The 15,570-nt window shown below is 36.1% G+C and overlaps 1 protein-coding gene across 1 annotated transcript in view; it reads left to right on the forward strand.

Moving 5' to 3' along the window:
* Positions 1-4,356: 4,356 nt before the first annotated feature.
* The window catches only part of LOC126370971 (gonadotropin-releasing hormone receptor), a 147,589-nt gene continuing 136,375 nt past the window's right edge, over positions 4,357-15,570 (forward strand). The window contains exon 1 of the mRNA XM_050016143.1: positions 4,357-4,578. The gene's annotated coding sequence lies outside the window, so the exon portion shown is untranslated. The remainder of the gene's footprint in view (positions 4,579-15,570) is intronic.

A 15,570-nucleotide genomic window follows, 5' to 3' on the forward strand; every position in this document is an offset into this window, starting at 1 on the left:
ATTCTTAATACATTCATTTATATGCCATTATAGATAACAAGATTTTGGTATTACTTACCAAAAATACTGCTTACTAATAGCAAAAGTTTAATATTAACATCTGACCTGCAGAATATTACGGACACATTTAGATTATAACAAACTTTTATTGAACGAACTTTGATTTGCTATCAGAAACTTTTCCTTTGATGGGCCAAATCGTGTAGGCTAAATACAAAACTGTGGAGCATATAATATAGCGATTCTATTTATGTATTCCTATTTGAAACTGTAGCTACTTAACCCGACCGAAAGGTAGCGGTTTCTGTGTCGCTATATATCTAATTTTACACCAAAACCAGATTTAATACCAGTTGTAGACCTTCTGTTAGACGTAACTTATTGTCGATTTGCCGCAAATAGCATTATTAACTAGTTGGCCGAAAAATGGGAAGCGCTGAGGTCTCTCAGTCGAAAAAAAAATGAAGACGACAGGTCTAAGCGTGCCTAGTTGGAGTTGCAGACCAAGAGCTAAGCTTAACTAAGTTAAGAGCCAAGCTTAACTTAACTAAGTTAAGACGCATAGCTGACGCACTTTTTCATAGTAATGCATCGTTTGCTAAATTCGTCTTTATGGGTTGGTTTATGGGCTTTGTGGGCTTGGTGGGTGGGGGATAATTGATATCACATGGTTTTCAGGATTTGCGCTCGGATAATGGCAATGAGATCATCCTCTATTACAGGGGGTTTAAATATAGCTGACTTATATACTGGATGTTAGTGACATCGTAACGAAAACTTTGAGGAATCATTCAGGCCATTTTCCGTCGCAAAAGTATGGAACGGAAAATAATTTAAATAAGCTCTAAAATTTTCATGACTTCTCCGACAGGAAATTCCACTTGATATCGACTCAGAATCATGGTCTGAATCATCCTCTTCAGTATTCGGTACAGTGTCACTAACACCCATACCTACTTGTATGGCTACTGTATGTACTTGTATGGGGTGTAAGTGACATCGTAACGAATACTGAGAGGGATGATTCAGCTGATTATTCTGAGTTAATATTAAGTGGAATTTTCTATTGCAAAAGTATAGAATTGAAAATAATTAAAAAAAAACTAAAAAAATAACATGAATTTTGCGACGGAAAATTCCACTTGATATTAACTCAGAATCATGGTCTGAATCATCCCTCTGAGTATTCGTTACGATGTCACTAACACCCTGTATACTATACACCTCCCCTTTAGGGATAGAGGCGTGACGATATGTTACATTTTAATAAACACATAGGTATTTGAGTTCATTTCTTGACAAATACCTTCCTCCCTTGAAGTTTTTCTATATTACTTCGACCATATTTATTTTTTTTACCTCCCACGCTTTGTACGTACTTACTTATAAGAGTAGGAAGTAAAATCCTGCCAATCAGATATCAAATTAGTGCAAACCATTTTCAGTCCGTAGACAGTGATAGAAATATATGGTCAGCGTGGGTTCACTATGTAGGTACGTAAGAAAACGTGTTTGCAATTTCGATAGCTCCTTTTATTTCAACTTTGACTTCACCACGTGCAACACAATGGTTAGTACAATAACAAGTTCATGTGCTTCTAACGTGCATCGAAAGTAGGTAAACAACTTTAGATTGAATTTTCGTTAGTATTGACTAATGAAAATAGATGACGTCACTCCGCTTTTGGCTGCAGCTTCTCACTGTTGGGATCACCCGGCCTTGAGTTTTCTGTTTAACTTGCGACGTCCTAGGCACAGCCTTAGGACTTCAAAGTACATAAACAATATATGCATGTGTGTGTAGGTTTACAATGCCGGTGTGAGTGGTAGAGTTGGATAAGGAAGGCCTAGGCGAACACGCCACGATCAGATCCAGGATTTTAAAGAAAGGCCAGGGGCCTATTTAATAACTTACAGTTGTAAATTACAACGACAATTTGGTGTTCATTACGTAGCTAATTTGAAACTGCAAAATATTTGTGATCACACACTCCGCAATGTACATCAAATTGTCATTGTAATTTACAATTGTAAGTTTTATTAAACAGGAACAGGTCAAGCGTAGTACTCTAAATGAGGTAGGAAGGAGAGTGGAGGAAGCGAAGGTGGTGTGTCAGGATCGTAGTGTGGAACGCCTTAGCGTTTATCTACCCCTACGGGAATAGGCGTGATCTTTTATGTATGTATGATTGTACAGTATTTAAGTGCACGATTTGACATTCGTCAATCGTGCGTGCTATTCATTTGTTTAAACACACACACACACACACACACACACACACACACACACACACACACACACAAGCTTCCGGATTCGGGAACAAGGAGAAAAAGCCTGACCTATATTGCCGCTTTTAATCTTCAGTTTGAGAAACATTGCTTTTCAGTTAGCTGCCTATCCATCACACGAGGGTCAACGCGTCTGCGTGACGGGGGATTAGTCAAACTACCGAGCAGCTCTAAATCCAACTAACGACTCAATCCACAGACATTTTAACTAAGTATAAGTAAGTAGATAGATACATATAAATCAGGACGGCTATTGGACTTGATCAAAATACTGAACACTTTTCAAAATAAAACAAATAAAAATTCTGTCATTCAACAATAAACAGACGTGGACTGTGACACAGAGAGACAAAAAAAGGTCAGAAGCGTTTGAGATGTGGTGTTGGTGAAGAATGAGTATAAGCTGGACTTTTTCTATCGTGTGGGTTGTGAGGTGGGGTACCAACCTCATCTACCCTGGTGTCAGGGTTACTATTGAGCCGCCAAAGGCCCTTAACATGGCTCAAATGGCAGCTGGACTGAAACGGTGTCAAAGACAAAGTGCTGGAAAGAGATGAAGAAAAAAAATGATAATAGAGACTTTAGAGAACTGGAGAGAAAAATATGATTGGCCACCTGCTACGACATGATTTGTTAATAAAAAAAATCGTAGAAGGAAAAAATGAAGGAAAGAGAGAAAGTATATCGTATCAAGAGGTAAAGGATTCGGTATAAACCAACACGTGATCACAATTTCACGAGGTGTTTTCTACATATTTTTTTACCTAAAAGTTGGGTTACAAAACCGTTTTTATGATTTACAAAAAGTTATAGGTAATATATAAATCTTATAACAGTTCCAACACAAACAGGGTGTTAGTGACATCGCACCGAATACTGAGGGGGATGATTCAGCTCATGATTCTGAGTAAATATCAAATATCAATTATCCACCGCAAAATTATGAAATTGAAAATAATTTAAAAACAGACAAAAATATGTATTTTACGACGGAAAAGTCAACTTGATATCATTATTTACGCGAAACAAACAACAGACGCTCCAAAGTGCACCCTTGTCAGTGCTATTTAAATTATCACTCCGTCAACTTTTGATAGCTAGCACTCTCCATCAAACCAAATGAATACCCGTTATATGGGAATATAACGGGTATTCATTTGGTTTCCCGCCTCCCGACGGGCCTCTTCAGTAAACATTACAAGAATACTAGTCAAATCAGTTACTTTTTACTAAACGTCAAAACACAAAATTACTATGGAATTTGTTTGAAAAAAGCAACCTGGGACGTTATAGAAATACGTGACAAAATGTCGCAATTACGTGTATTATACCATTTTTCTTTATTAAAATTCATAATAACTTAAATAGAAATAAGGAAACCTTTTTGTCACCTTTAGATCTGTCTTTATTTAGTAATCAGGATTTCATAATTTTTCTTTGACCTAGGAATTTACCCAATAAAATTTTAATGGACGTTGCCAAGTGCGTGTGTAGCTTGAATATAGATATTTTGTAGCTTTATTGTGGTGCTGCAATGAACAATATGATATTGCATTATACAAATTGTAATGTTTATTAAAAACTGATTGTCCGAAAAAGTAAGATGATTCCGTGCTTCGGAGGGCACGTTAAGCCGTTGGTCCCGGCTATTAGCCGTAACAACACCTCCACCAACCCGCTGTGGAGCAGCGTGGTAGAGTATGCTCCATACCCCCTCCGGTTGATTGAGGGGAGGCCTGTGCCCAGCAGTGGGACGTATATAGGCAGTTTATGGAATGTTTACTGAACATGTCCTAAATCCTCAATCAATTAGGAAAAGAACCAAGGTTTATTTTCATTTTAATGGTAAATACGGAACCCGTATTGGCTGATTGTACGAATTGTCATCGACGGATGAGGCGTAAAATTATTCGTTTTGAACGAGTTAAAAACGTCTCTTGTACGGATACGTATTGGAAAAGACGAATAGGAATGTCGGTAGATTACAAGGTTGCAGCTGAAAAAACATTGGCTGTCAGTCACTATTATTATGTTGTGTGAAGGAAGAGTACCTAGATGGTGAAGTTTCAGTCGTTGAGGTCGGTAGTAATCAGTTGTTAGCGAGATCCGACGCGGATAGGACGCGTGTTCTTCGTAAAGGCCGACATTGACGAACTTTCAAACACGTTCTGTGACATAAAATACCCTTTAATTTTACACTAAATGTGGAAGATACAACTTATAGTGACATAAACAACTGAGAGTGAAGTGTTTCAGAAACTTTTTGGTGAATATCTATCGAGAGATAAGGTAAGTTTTTAATAAGTTTTTCGACTTTCCTTTTAACTGTTTCCCATACCTATTTAGAAAAAGTTTTATGTACCTTCTTACTGTTTGAAATTTTATGAAATGGTGCTGTTGATCTGTAATTTAATGAAATGTGAGGAAGATACAAACGTTATTTCATTTATTTATTTCGGATTATTTTCAAACACAACATAAAAAACAATATAGGTAATATTGATGATTAATATTGAATATCTCAATTTGCGGACGTGTGTTCATTTTCAAACAAAAAAGTAGGTAGTAAGCAGTTAAAAACTGCAGAAGACACAAGGAAGATTTATAAAATTATGACAAAAAAATATGAAATGACTTTAAAACCTCAGTATAAGAAACAATCCAAGGCAAAAGGACGCGGAAGAGAACCAATTCAATGTCAGAGGTTATAAACCTTTCCAAAATAATTACCAGAACATTTTGTTGTTTCGATCGGTGATCTATAGAGTGCCTTGAGTATTCCTTAAGTTGCTAATACAAAGGTGAGTGCCCCATAGTAATCTTTAATTGTCGACGAAAATTAATAAAAAATATTTATTTTGCGTTGAAATACTATAGAAAAAGTACAATAATAAAATACAGCATGTTCACGGTATTACTATAGGCATACCATTGGACGGCCGACCACGGCCCACTTTCGCACTAGGATCTAATCTGTATTGCGGAAAATTAATCTTTTTTGAGGCTTTAACTTTGTCGATGAAAAACTATTGTCTCCATACATCGACGTAGGTCACGATTAGTCAACTAAGTGCAAATCAGTTTGTAATCGCAAAAAGATAAATATTGTTTTTTCCTTACTTCTGCTGTAACTCCTTCGTTTGTGCCAAATTTCATGATTTTAAATCTGTGGGACCTCATAGGTTTTTATTCCGCTACATAATGTGCGGAAATAAGGCTACAAATGTATGTGTCTTTGGGTTGCGTTGATTTATTTGACGTACACAGAAGTAGATGATTAGATTAGATGTTCATTTCAACTTGATCCCTCCACCCGTTCCCAAACAAAAAAAATCCAAACAGACGGACAACAAAGTGATTCCATAAGGGTTCTGTTTTTCTTTTTGAGGAGGCTAACCTAACCTAACAAGCACACCGTAATGAAGCAGTCTTGTAGAATTTATTTTATATGTGACGTAAGCACACAAAACAATATTTTAAGTTCTATTTTCAACGACAATTTACTTACATTTGCTTACAAAATAAGAAAATAATAACTTATTATCATACAATTACGGTCACTTTTGCAATTAAAACTTTAGTACCGTGTACTTAAAATGTACTACGTACTAAAAAAAAGTATCATTATGTTACATCTATTTTAAATATAAATGACTCTGGTTATTTAAATTTAGAATGTTCGTTTTAGGTTCATATATAACAAAATGAGTTTGGAAAGTACCGTTATGAAACAACGTTGACGGATTCTCGTCAGCTTATTTTATGTGTATGATAATTTCCAAAAAGACACCAATTACCAAGCTTGTGACTTTTATCCTTAGTTTCATGCGAGAAACAAGCTCACGAGAGAAAAAAGTTTTAATTAACTCATTAAATCCTTTTAATGCGTAGATATTTTACTACATTATGCAAGATTTTTTTTTAAAGCTGTTTACGTTTTATTTTACGGTCAATGTAAATGGTCCGGTTTAGCTTTTTAGTCTCCGTAGGACCGTAAATTACATCGCATTTTTTTATATTGGTCACATTTCTTATTGAATGTCATAGAAGTATGTCCTCGTTCTTAATAGGCAGATGGTGGGAAAATACAAAACTCAAGATTTTTCTCTCAGGATTAAAAGTAAATATACAAAAATACTCTGGCACTTGTTTTAGACATAATTTTAAAGACAATAATCAATTATAAATAACCTACTAAAATACCAAATGTATCTTTTGAGTACCTATTATATTATACCTATTATAATAATGTAATTTACAAATACATGATGCTGATTCCAGTACACATCATCTAATTTTATTTTAAGTTATAATAAGTACCTGTCATTTTCTTATCCGCCGAAAAGGAAAGGGACGGGTGATTACCCGTCCCTTTCCTTTTCTAATTTTTAATATTTAAATTCCTTTTCTAATTTTTAATTATAAATAAAGGAAAACACGTCAATTTTACGCAGAAATGTAAAAAAACTCTCTCATAATTTTATATTGACCAATAACCCGTCAGAATTAAATTGACAGCCCACGCTAAACAGGTTGCATATCAGCGAGACGCCCATACAATTCGCCCGGGTTATTCATTCATTTTAAAATGAACAGTTGTCAATCTCCCGTCGTGTTTGGGCGGAAAGCAAGAGGGAAACCACTGCCCTATTTTTCCCTAAAAATTTGCATTGCTAATGCTACACCGACAAGAGATATAAATCTGCTGTCCCTCTCCTTTTTTGTGGATATAAAAAAATGCGGGTATAATTTAAAATAAAATTAAGAGGGGCCTGCAGGAATTAGGGCCATGACATTATATAAACCTTATAAAATAAAAACGCAGTGCAAGATTTTTTGTATCGTCGGATCTTATTGGGGGTATATTTATTGATTTACTACGCGAAAGCCTTTTCTTTTTTGAGTGCACACAGAAATAATGGCTAGTCGGTGTATTATACTTTTAAGTTTTTTTAGAAGCCCCTACGTCTAGGCTCCGGCCACCCACGCTTTCCAAAACGCTCAATATTCTTCTTCTTCTTCTAATATCTCTTGTAACCCCTAAAATAATTCTTGTAACCCCTGTTGGAATTTGGGCTCGAATAACAGATTTCCACTCCCCGCAATCTTTTACAGCCTCTGTAGCTTGCTCCCATGACATGCCAATAAAACAATAACATGACATGTTCAATATTATAAAATAAAAAAAATATAAGGGTTGATGTTTATGATTGTTATACTTTCCCGCATAAGTTACCAGAGATTTTGATATGTTGTGTTGTTCATGATGTTTGCATCAAGAACTTCGAAAGCATACAGAAGAAAATATTTTCTTAAATCTCTTTTTAAGGAGAGAACGGAAGAAAATATAAGAAGAAATGGTTAATTTAGTCCCTTTCAGACGTAGACACGCGAGAATCAACCTTTAAAGATGCAACCATTTGAAACGCGCCAGTGGTTTTTTCATGTTTTACTCATTTCAGCCTCAGAAGAGATTACTGGTGATTTACTGTTACTGGCTTAATTATTATTTTTTGTATTGCATTATATTATTGGCTCCATTTGGATGCATATTTTCACATTCACGCTGTCGTTTTTGACGTGACTTTTTGTAGATTTTCCGCAGATGGCATTAACTACTTATCCGGAACACTCACTCTGTATATTTTGATTGTTGCGATCTCTCATATCTTGAAACATAACATACGTCATATCCAGCAAAGTGCGGCTCCCGAGAATGTTTCCAAAGTGGCCATGTTCCCGTTGTGAAAACTCTTTAATAGAAAAGACACTGGCTGCTTTTAAAATTATTAAGCATCTGCACATCACTAGTCACATCATGAGCTTCATATAATATAGTTCATATATCTGTGACTTAAAGCCGACTTAATAGACTAGTGTCCAACAAGTCAAATCAGTTACGTTTTACTAAACGTCAAAACACGAAATTACCATGGGATTCGTATGAAAAAGGAAAAAGCACACTGTGACGAAAACCACAGAAAAACGTGTAAAAATGTTGGACTTATTATTAAGTTTCTCTTGATTAAAATTCATAAATCAGTTATTCATAAATATAAAATGATTTTCTTTGGTTTTTAAATGTCTTTATTTAGCAATCATAATTTAATAATTTATTTTGACCCAATTCAGACTTTCGCGAAATCGATGTAAACAGAAGGAAAACGTGTCATTTCTTAGTGATACATTGAGTGAGCTACTGTAGTATTAAACGAGCGCATTCTAGAATGTACGTGGGAACCGCGTTTTTAGTTTTTGCTCTTACTCTTTAATGTAGGTAGAGATTAAAAAAACATTATGTACATTATTTGCTGTGTCTTTGCGCTTGTATGGATGAATTGTAGAGGACTTCCCCGTGGCGTGATGTGATTTAAGCGTTTTTAAAACTAGGTTACAATCTGAATAAAGAGTAGATGAGAACCTTTCCTTTTTTCTTTGATATGCTTTTCACGGAACATTATAAGTAAGAAATAAGTTATGAGTGCAAAAAATGGTCAAATGTCGAACTTTAGTATGAAAATGTGTAACAACTGACATGTATAATACTGGCAAACTCGTACGTCCATCCATCACATCACATGATGTAGAAAAGCGTTTTGAGAAAGGTCCCTTAGGGTTTTCTCTAATAATGCTCAATGAATGCTTCCTTCACGTAGAAACAAACATGCTACAATTATTAACATAATAATATGAGATATACCTCTAATATGTGAAATACGAGCATTGTCTTTTGAAGATTCGAAATAAGGTATTAGTTCCGGCCATGTAAGGGGCTTTTGGCGTCTCAAACGGCCTCGGTGGTCCAGTGGTTGAGCATTATGCTTACGATCCAGAGGTCCCGGGTTCGAATCCCGGTGGAGACAAATCGCAAAAATCACGTTGTGATCCCTAGTTTGGTTAGGAAATTACAAGCTGATCACCTGATTGTCCAAAAGTAAGTGTTTCGGAAGGCACGTTAAGCCCGGTTATTACTTAATGATGTAAGTACGTAATCGTCACACGAGTCATATCAGGGGCCTGTGGTGGCTCAGTATTAACCCTGATACCAGGGTTGATGGGGTTTGTAATCCTCCTCACAATCCACACGATAGAAGAAGAAGAAGGCGGCTCAATAGTAACCCTGACACCAGGGTTGATGAGATTTGTACTCCACTTCACAACCCACACGATAGAAGAAGAAGTTCCGGTAGGTAAATAAAGTTGTCATTTATATATAATAGAGAGCATCATGACTGGGAAATAGGATATCGTAAGTCTTTACGTACCATTCATACCATTTATATTTACCTATTATGTGACAATTAATGAATGCATGAGATTGGACTGACAGTTATGTCTTTATTTGTAAATATTAATCAGCCTTATTACAAAATTGTATAACAATATTTTATATTTTATTTTAAAGAACGTCTAAGGCCCTGTGCCGACGTTTTCGTTGCAGTTTCTTTTTTTCTTCTTTTTTTGGCTATGCAAGTTGTTAGAAGCTGTAGAGTTTTAGGCGGATGAGATGTTCGTTATGTAAAAATGACGACTCAAAGTGTAACTATGTTACCTACTGAATAAGGATATTTTTTGAATTTAAAACACAATATATTTACTGGAAATACTTTATGCTAGGCTATAATTTAACGTGAATCTTACTTTTGTTCAGATGATATAGAGCCTTACTTTGTCATTCTATTGTGTGAAAATGTTCAAAATAAATGCACTGAATTCGGAGAATTTCGGGGAGAATAAGTAAAATGGATTATCTTCTAAAAGTCAAAGTATATTTTTATGCTGAGATATTAATCTCTTAATGCAATTTTAACAAGGAAAGATGACTGAGAAAACACTTTAAGTGTTACTTAGGTACTAGAAAAATTAAAATTACTGCGAGTGAAAGTCAATGAGGAACTTTTAAGGCTACGTTCTCCAAAAATAAATCGGCGTTGTAAAGATTTACCGTAATAAGTACGTATTTTCTAATCACTCGGGTCCATAATTATGTAAAAATATAACGTAATAGCATAATTGTTGCTTGACATTTGGATCAGATTATGTATAGAATTACGTTGCTATTTATATTATTATTATCCTTATTTTGATCAGAATAATAATGGGTGGAAGATGTAATTGTGCGTGGGTGTTATAAAAATGATCATCATTTATACCCAAAAACAAGGATGACAAAACTAAATGAATAAGTATGAAAGAAAGAAAGAAAGAAAGAAACGTTTATTATAAAGGGACACCACAGTAACAAATACAAAACAAATATATAATTTAAAACACGGAGTAACACACAACTTACAATCAAACAAAACACATAATAAAAACAACATACACGAGAAATACAAATAATTGATTGTATGGACTGGTCAACGATGGTGGTGGTGTCCTTTATAAAAGGGCCTCACTCAGCATAAGCCGCGGCGCTAGCCACGACGCTGGTATTCTGTGGACCCTGCTAAGTGAGGCACGTAAGCCGTGTCTCCCACAAATACAATGTATGTCTGTTATCCATGAAATTAGGAGGCTGAACCAAGGAAATTCTTTACAGCGACATCTATAGTGTTTTTAAGGAACGTAAACTGGAAAGTTCCTCATTGATGGGCAGATCCATGTTGTCAAAAGACTACTTCCTATCACGGTTGGTGGTGGTGTGATTAGATTTTTTTTTTCATCATCCTACATAGAATAAATGACACCACATTTTGTTCGAACACATGGACGCAATGAAACATTTCTTATTCATATTTGTCCTTCTTTTATATTAATTACTTTCTATTACTGGATATAATTACTCTCTAATTTCCATGTGGGTGACTGACCTCATCAAACCTGGTGCCAGACTGTAATAATTAGTTATTTCACATTTTGATACGGAACTCTGAAATTCCATGATAAGCATAAACACTCTCATTAATTAATTAGCTAAAGCTGTAACGAAGACGTTCTAACTTTATCAACGTTAAAGCTATTTATTTTAATTTATTTTTTACGGATTTCTTTTTTGAAGCCGTGGTAGCCCAGTTGGTAGAACACTTGCCTCTCACTTTAATGTCGCAGGTCCTAATCCAGCACAAGCCTAAACCAATGATTGTCGAATTTGTTCTCGAATTCATGTTTGGATCATAGACGATTATCACGTGCTCAACAGTGAAGGAAAACATCGCGAGGAAACCCGCATTTTCGGAGGTATGTGACCTAACCTGTATTTGGTTGGTTTTCCCTGCGCGGGTTGGAAGGTCAGACAGGCAGTCGCTTCTTTAAAAAACCCTGACCTGTCAAATCTTCAGATTAGGTAAGCGGACTCTGTGAAAAAAAAAACGGGATAATGCTAGGATGATGGGGATGATGGATTGTCTTTTTTACTTTCATTAATTACTTCATTTTTATCACCATACAGCATGATTATGTACATATTGCATTTTTTTGTTAACTCAATCAAACAGTAAGAAATAATAACAATATATTTAAACGCCACGCGCTAAAATAATATAACTTGGGTAGGCAAGTAGTTAAACGTTGTCACTCCAAGTCATAGACCTAGCTGTTTGACAAAATGATTGAATATTATTCAGTGCGTTAGTTGAACGTTGTTGTTAAGTAAAAGGGAGAGGTAGTAATTAAACGGCAAATGAATAGAATAGAATAGAAAAAGTTTATTATAAAAGGACGCCACACACAAAAAAAGACAACAACATCATATCAAATTTCCACTAAAACAATTACAAAAAAGCAAGACGGAAGTTTGTCGAAATGACCATAAGGTGGTGGTGGACGACCTGAGATAAAAGGGCCTCACTCAGCACAAGTCGCGGCGTGAACCACGACGCTGATATTATGTGGACCCTGTTGGGTGACGCACGAACATCGTATTTCATAAACATGTGTTAATGGTATATATATTCAAATTCAATTCCAAAATATACATTATAATATATACCAAATTATTTTAATAGGATAAGAGTGTACATAGACAAATATTATCGCAAAGATGTATACGTAATGAAGATAGTTGGCTGCGGCATATATAGTAGTGAACTAAAAAAAAATGTTAAAAGTAACGCTAGAAATGACTGAATTTTGTATGAAGTTCTTAGGTAGCTATCTGAAAATGTCTGTATCAAAAAGAAGCTAAAATTCCAACAACAAATTGGTACCGTAACCTCATTCATTTAGTTTGAATTTTAGGTAAGCACCAGAGAGAATATAGCGTACCTAAAATATAAAATCAGCCTTAAAACGTACGGGAAAGGATAACGCTATTTCTATGGTACCTAGGTCCACAATACTCATAGGTATCATTATAATAAATAATGATAAGTACCTATATAATATAATAATAAATACTATTATTATTCTCGACCCAACTGAACCAGTGTAGGACCAACCACGGAAAGTCGAACCATCACCTACATAAATAGGGCACTCGGATAAAACTCTATTTCACATAGTGAACGAGTGCCCTCTACACCGGTTCCCAGGTGGCATAGCCGAGCTGAATTTTGTGACGGATGCAGCAGAGATTTGGATGAGGGAGCTCAAGCTAGATTTATATAATCCACGCAGGATATTTTATTAATAACAATAATAGGTATTAGGTGCCTATTCGCCAGACGTATAAAAATTCAAACAAAAGAATACATCTTAATTATTCGCTGCGAATTTAATGCACTAAGTTGAAAAAAATCACACAAAATCATCCGCCCAAAAGTATGATTCGCGTTAAACGAATTCTAGTCTTTGTTCACGTGACGTATTGTACGTTTACCTCAGATGCGATGCACTTGTCCAGCCAAGTAGTGCGTTAACTACCAACTAACAAATCCGTGGTCCAGTGGTTGAGCGTTGGGCTCGCGATCCGCAGGTCCCGGGTTCGATTCCCGGTGGGGATACATCACAAAAAAAAGACTGCTAATGCAGCCGGGACCAACGGCTTAACGTGCCTTTGAAAGCACGGAGGAGCTCGAGATGAAAACTTTTTTTTTTGTGGTCACCCATCCTATGACCGGCCTTTGCGAAAGTTATTTAACTTCAACAATCGCAGACCGAGCGCGTTTACCGCTGCGCCACCGAGCTACTCCATTTCCAGTAGAATATCGCGTAAACTAGTGAAGTCTATAGATTCGACTAGTATGTACAAACATGGTTTGGTGCGTAACTGTCACTATGGTCACTACTATTAATGACCCGTGGACCTGAAAGTGACTATATTGACTAATAAACCAACCTACCTCGGTAATAATTTGGAGCGATATCATGTAAATGGTTTCGGACATTTGTATATTCAACAAATCATATTTATTTCAAGTACATTCACTCCAGTATATTCACCCCTAGCGTGATTAGATTTGTGATTAGAATATATGCACGTAGTATTTTATATTATTCCAATATTTGTTAACAACGTACATAAGAAAAATGAATATTCAAGTGACACGTGACAATTTATACAGAGTGTTAATGACATCGTAACGAATACTAAGGGGGATGATTCAGACCACGATTCTAAGTTAATATCAAGTAGAATTTTCCCCCGCAAAAGTATAGAATTTAAATTAATTAAAAAACACAAAAACCATGAATTTTGCGACGGTAAATTCTTCTTGGTTTTAAATCAGTGCTGTGATCTGAATCATCATCCTCAGTATTCGTTACGACGTCACTAACACTCTGTATATATTTGTGAGGCTCGTATCGTACGTACATGCGTGTTATAGGTAATTAACGGCATGTATTTCTGAATAACAAAACAAAAAATAATTGTATCGATAGAAGGCACACTCACCGCCCGCACCGATCCATGCTGCCTGCCTAACCCTACCCCCGAATGTTCCCGATTCGAGTACCCACTTTTATCCGTAAGATATAAGGAGTAATGCCTTGATCACACCTACCGAGTGGACGGGCGAAACAGTGCCTTCGGCCGAGTACTCGGTGTGTATGAACATTACGAAGAGTGCACGGCTGAGCGCTCGGCCGAGTTATTTGGCGAGATAGCTACTCGACCCCTGTTCTATTTGCTAGGCCGAGTATCCTGTCCGCGCTTTCATGCACTGTCTAGCCCGTTCACTCGGTAAGTGTGATCAAGCCATAACAAGCGCGCGAGGACTGTCTGTTTCGCTCGCACGTTCGGGGTAAGGCGGTTCGAAGACAATAAGCACGCGTACAAAATCTACATACTTCACCTCGGCACAAGGTTCTAGACGTTCTTTAAAAAAATAAATAAACATAAAACATTGTTATACAAATTAAGTTTGTATGGAACTAATATACGGTGACATGTCAATTTCATTATTTTTTTACCACTGTCACTGTAGATTGTCATATTAATTGTTTGCAACTTGCCTAAGGTTCCTGTACTATATTGTAACGATTTAAAGGCGAGTGTACAATTAAGTAAATTATATTAGCTTGTACACCTTTGTAATGACATGGAAGGAAACACATGTACGAAAGTAGGTACAATTGGAAAAATAATATCTAACTGTCTATTTCATGAGGCTTTGTGATCACCAATTGCTTTTACGATGTTTCGACTTCCAGTATGTAAAGCATAACATTTACTGTACAAAATGAAGACTGTATGAGTAAAATTCCCATTAAGATTCCAAAACAAATCCTGTTTTTATTACTTACTAATTACCAGCTTGTCATAAGTTGTACAAAATGTAAACTAGAATACAATTAGTATGCATAATTTATTCAAATAGGTTGGCAAGTACTAAAAATAATGTACTAAATGTGTCAACATAAGTGGTTTTCTTTTCGTTACTTTTTATATTAACAGCCTCCGTGGTCTAGTGGTTAGAGCGTTAGGCTCACGATCTGGAGGTCCGGGTTCGATTCCTGATGGGGACATTGTCGAATTCACTTTGTGACACTGTCCTTTGTTTGGTAAGGACTTTTCAGGCTTGAATCACCTGATTGTCCGAAAAAGTAAGATGATTCCGTGCTTCGGAGGGCACGTTAAGCCGTTGGTCCCGGCTATTAGCCGTAACAACACCTCCACCAACCCGCTGTGGAGCAGCGTGGTAGAGTATGCTCCATACCCCCTCCGGTTGATTGAGGGGAGGCCTGTGCCCAGCAGTGGGACGTATATAGGCTGTTTATATGTTTTAATATTATTTTTTGTATCTATACTTAAGGTATTTATTTTATGGGCATTTGTAGCCTGAAATAAATGGTTATATACATATGTAATTTTGTTTTGTTTTTTACTAGCTCGAATCCGCGTCGCGCTTCATTATATATACGAGTAGTTTTTTTATTACATTACTGAGAGACGTGTCT

Source organism: Pectinophora gossypiella, chromosome 11 (assembly GCF_024362695.1).
Source record: "Pectinophora gossypiella chromosome 11, ilPecGoss1.1, whole genome shotgun sequence".
NCBI classification, from domain to species: Eukaryota; Metazoa; Arthropoda; class Insecta; order Lepidoptera; family Gelechiidae; genus Pectinophora; species Pectinophora gossypiella.